Here is a 4,891-nt window from a genome sequence, read left to right as displayed (position 1 = left end):
TAGTGAGAACATTTCTCTTTTTGTAGGGTTCACTTGTTTTTGAAAATCATTAATTTTTGGACTCACAAGATAGATTGCAGACAAAACTGCTAGAAAAATGTGGGGTACTTATTAGTCATTTCAAAAAGAAGAAAAAACTCAATGTGAAATACTAGTATTTTATGGAAAGAACAAACCACAAGCTATCTTAGTCATTTAAAAAAACTCTGAAAGACAATTAACTTTTATTTTAGGTTAATTTCAAAGTTTTAGTCAGCACTAAGTTAATTTTGTTCAAGATTATCTAGTGGCCAAAATAAGTTATGGTTGATGCCTGGATTAAGAAAGCTTTTTTAGGATAGTAGTATTAGACAAATATGTCCACCATAGCACAGATTAATTATAAAGAAAGCTAATTTGTTTAGAGAATGGAATGTCCAAAGATAACAGTGTGACCATCCCAAGAAACAACTCCCATTATGAATTTTTAAAACCGTAACAGTATTTTATGTAGTCAGACTGTGTGTGTGTGTAAATACGCAATGAAAGCTTATGACCGGTGAATGTGGTTGTAAGATGTAGCTGAAGTGACCAGCATTCCTTCTAGGTTGAATACCAGGGTGTTGTGGCACCCCAAAAAGCACAGATGTGAGAGATTTGATCGACCTGGTGCCCCAACAGTCATCCCCAAGTGAGACAGCCAGACATAACCAGCATACATTGCAGAACACCTGAGCAGCTCCCACCAGCGGGGCTTCTGTGGGCGAAGAAAGATTGAATTGACCTTTCCTAAGTTTCCATTAAAGTATTCATTAATGGAGAAGAATTGGAAAGCATTAAGATGCCTACATCTTTCCAGACACTAGAAAGTAGAATGCTGTATTTAAGGAGAGACATGTTTTAACACATGCTGTGGGGGACTAGCGTAATGAAAATGCTGAGAATTTCTCTAGCAGACTTGGACCCAGGTTGAGAGGGGAGGTTTAAGTGTGTGTGTGTGTTTATTATATTGAACCACTGTTAATAAGGAGTGGATCTCCTGCTGAAAACGAAAGGGGATGCTTTTAGTTCAGCTTCACATATTAGCAAGTCAATTTGTATGTTTTTCAGAATGTTTCTTTTTTTAACAGAATTATTTTATCACACTACTTTCCCAACTTTTTGCTTCTTCTGAAAGTACACATACAAATTGCATAATGGAAAGCTATATATTTAGTCTAAAAGAATCATAGAACTTACTTGAGGTCCAGTAATTTTGAACACCTCCCCCAATGCCACATGAAAATTTTGGAATATTTAAGCATTATGTGGTTGCTATGGTAGTACAATCTCAGCCTTATTCTTTCCCTTCAGAAAATGAAAACTCACAGATATCTTTAAACAAATTCGATACCGTATAAAGATTATAGCAAATAGGTGTGCTATGTTTATGTGGCAGCATAAGAATTTTAGCCATCAAACTGGCACTATTCTACAGTAATGTTAAAGGTGGATAAAGTTTATTGAATGAGTTTATGTGAGTTGAAGTATTAAGACATTTACATACATTTGCGTGTATGTAACACTTTCTCTAAGAAACTCCACAATGCTATATCTGCTCTATCTTCTGTTTTTAACATTGCGAGTAAATTGGGACTCAAAATTTACTGATTTGTACAACTGTTATACAAATACATCACTATATTTCTTGTAACTCATTTCATCTTGTCCATCCCTATTCTGGCTGAAAATGTCTGGCTTTGTCCACCAAGGATGTCTCAGTCTCTCTTGAATTAAAATGTGTCAGCTTGAGTTAATTACTCAGTATTTTAGTTGCTCTTCCTCTTTCTCCCACGTTGCACCCGGATGCAAAGGGAAATCTACAGAATATGATGACATGGATTGATAGGTAGAGGGGGTCTGGGGGAGGGGGCTGCTTAAGTGACTACAGCTGTCATAATTCATAACTGGTTTTCTCATATTGGTCAAGGGCCAAGCCTCCTGTGTGAATTCAGCCTGCATCTTGCCCAGGTTGGTGCAGTTGGTTTGGGCCTTTTACAGTGAAGTCCTTTTGTCCTTATATTTGGTGACCAGTGAACACCATTCGCAATAGTACACATTCTGTCTGGGACATCTGGTAACATCATATGGAATCATCTCAGATGTATGTTCTCAGATGCTGTGCTGACCACGGGGCCCCTAGGAGACATGGTTTTCCAGGTCTTCCAGGAGACAAGGGATCTTCCAGGTTGTGTCCAGGGAAGTAAGAAAGAAGCTTCCTATCTAGGATCTCCACTCATCCTCAAATGTTTCTGGAAGTCTTTATTGCAGTCTCTCTTCTGAGATTCAGTTCAGAGGGAAGAGAGGAAAGTCTAACCTCATGTCTCTCTCTCTCTCTTTCATGCCTCAGCATCTGAACCTATAGTGACTAGAAGAAATTTCTTCCTGTGGGATGCAAACTTTCCTTATCTCAGATATCTTTATGTCTTTTCACTAGGACTAACTGTAAAACTATGTTCAGATGTGTAAGCTTTGCTCTTAATATGAAAAATGCATTTTTTTTCTTGTTATATAATCATCCCACATACCCTTAAGCAAGCCAAACTTGCAACTCACTGTCTTATAAGGGAATTTAATGATGTCTAATGAGGCCTCCAAAGCGGAACAAGGTTCCCTTTCTCTAGGCTGTCTCCGAAGAAGTGGGGAGGCAAAGCAAGATGGGGGGTTATCTCCTGATTTAGGCTCTTTCTAAAAAGTTGGAAGGAAAAATATCTTTATCTTTCTTGGCTATTCTTTTTCTTAGAGCCACACTTGAGGTTTTCTACATACAGTGGCCACAAGGCAGCTGTTGGTTGATGTGTTTTACTTTCTTTTTCTTCAAAGTTGTAAGTAGGGAGAGGGTCTTTTTACAAGTACCTTGTGAAGGGCAGTCTGGTTCCTCTGGTGTGGTCAATCTTAGGCTTTCAGGATGCCTCAGCTGGTTTCAGTGGTCCTGGAATCTGAGTTGGACAAAAGGCAGGCTGGATTTGTACTTGTGCCATTCTGTGAGTCACTGGCCAATCTGAGAAGTAGCACTAGGGAAAAACTAACTCACAAGAAAGGGATCTTGAGAGACTAAATTGGAGACAAGTTCACAGGAAGGGGGCGTGGAAATCAGAGTCCATCATTTCCTGGACCAGCTCCCAGGTGGGTTTCAGATGTCCGTTGAACTGAAGGGGCAGGAACGTTCTGAGAAGTTGAAGGAACATAGTGTAGAAAGATACATCGGATAACAAAATATATCAACCGTACTCCCCTTCATGGCCACCGGCGGAAGGAATCCGTGAGTTGAGTGCCTTGTAAAATGTTTCCATCATCTCTTGGAGAGTGGCAGGAATGAATTTCTCACCATGGGATGGAAAGAGCCATCTACTAAAGACAACGCTTGTGAAAAAGCGAGCACCCAATTCACTCCTCGTAGCTGGGAGCCTTTATCTGAAGTCATTGAACTTCTAGAGAAACCATCGATGGTAACCAGGGTGATTTTTCACGCAAGCATGTATGCGTGTGCCTCTGCACATTTTCTCAGGAGAGATTCTGGGGCTTTCCGCAGATTCTCAGAAGAGTGCCTCATTGCAAAATATCAAGGACCATTAGATGAATGGAAATGTTGCGCTAACAAGTAACATAAAACTTGATGCCTTAAAACCCTTTTCTCTTTCCCAGAAATTCCAGTCAAACAGAGCAATGTCACTGATCACAAAGTTCATTTCTATTTTCAGGAATCCCTTCTGTGATAAAACTCATTCAAAAATGTCCACTTAAAAGAGAATAACAATAAAAAACAACAACAAAAGAGAACAAAGTCTTGTCTTGGGTGTTTTGTGGACACTCTCATAAGGGCATTTACTACCAACAAGCAAGGAATGGAGAATATCTTTAAATCACTGACATTCCTTATAGGGTGTCCAGTTTTGGAAATTCATTTGTGAGCCAAGAAGTGTGTGCGTGAGGATGAGCAGTGGCTTATGATAAATAACTTACTGTAAAGGGCAAGTTTCAGTGAGGAATTAACGATTCGTCCTCAGGAGGCCTTTATTTACTATTAAAAACCTGAGTGCCTTTTGCTGTTAGCAGGCTGATACTTACAGGGAAATTGATTCTCTTCACAGAATTTCCCGACGGTCCCAATAAGCCATTAAGTGCTCCTGGCCTTACCTTCCTTGGTTTAGTAGCTGCTCTGCCGTGGTCAGCATCGTTTTCTCTGCAGCAATTAGTGGCAATAAGTGGGAGCTCACACAATTGATGGTGTAATATGCCTGGACAGTGTGCAAGCAGCAGTTATGAAATGCTTCATCGAGCAGAGCTCTTGTACTCAATGCCTTCCTCCCATCAGTTTTCCAGGTAGCAGAGCCTAATGAAGGCACACAGCAGGTGGTGCAGGGACTGGAGGAACTCCAGTGCGGAGCTTTCTGTCCTAGTCAGAAGGACCAGACTTTGCTTAACAGGCCTACTGTGGATCCCTTCATCTACCACCCCAACTGATACAACTCAATTAATCCTGAAGAGGTTTTGAAGAAAAGAGGCTTTTCCGTCTGTCTCTGACGCTTTTTTGTGTTCTAGCATTCCTTCTTGAATTTTTTTTTTTTTTTTGGAATTTCCATCTCTCTGTTTATAGTCCCCATCTGTTCCTGCATGTTGTCTACTTTTCCATTAGAATCTCCAGCATATTAATCCTAATTGTTTTAAATTCACAGTCTCATAATTCCAACATCCCTGCCTTATGGGATTCTAGTCCTGATGCTTGCACTGTCTCTTTAGGATGGTTTATTATTATTATTATTATTATTTTACTTTAAGTTCTAGGATACATGTGCAGAACGTGCAGGTTTGTAACATAGGTATACACATGCTATGGTGGTTTGCTGCACCCATCAACCAGTCATCTACATTA

At 39.9% G+C, this 4,891-nt stretch overlaps 1 protein-coding gene across 1 annotated transcript in view; it reads right to left on the bottom strand.

Annotated features, from left to right (window-relative positions):
- LOC105535148 (putative uncharacterized protein encoded by LINC00305) overlaps positions 1-3,130 on the bottom strand; it is a 78,262-nt gene extending 75,132 nt beyond the window's left edge. The window contains exon 1 of the mRNA XM_011974142.1: positions 2,875-3,130. The gene's annotated coding sequence lies outside the window, so the exon portion shown is untranslated. The remainder of the gene's footprint in view (positions 1-2,874) is intronic.
- Positions 3,131-4,891: the final 1,761 nt, after the last annotated feature.

The sequence above is a fragment of the Mandrillus leucophaeus genome, unplaced genomic scaffold (assembly GCF_000951045.1).
Source record: "Mandrillus leucophaeus isolate KB7577 unplaced genomic scaffold, Mleu.le_1.0 Scaffold142, whole genome shotgun sequence".
Classification (NCBI taxonomy): domain Eukaryota; kingdom Metazoa; phylum Chordata; class Mammalia; order Primates; family Cercopithecidae; genus Mandrillus; species Mandrillus leucophaeus.
This window is presented reverse-complemented; position numbering and strand designations above follow the sequence as displayed.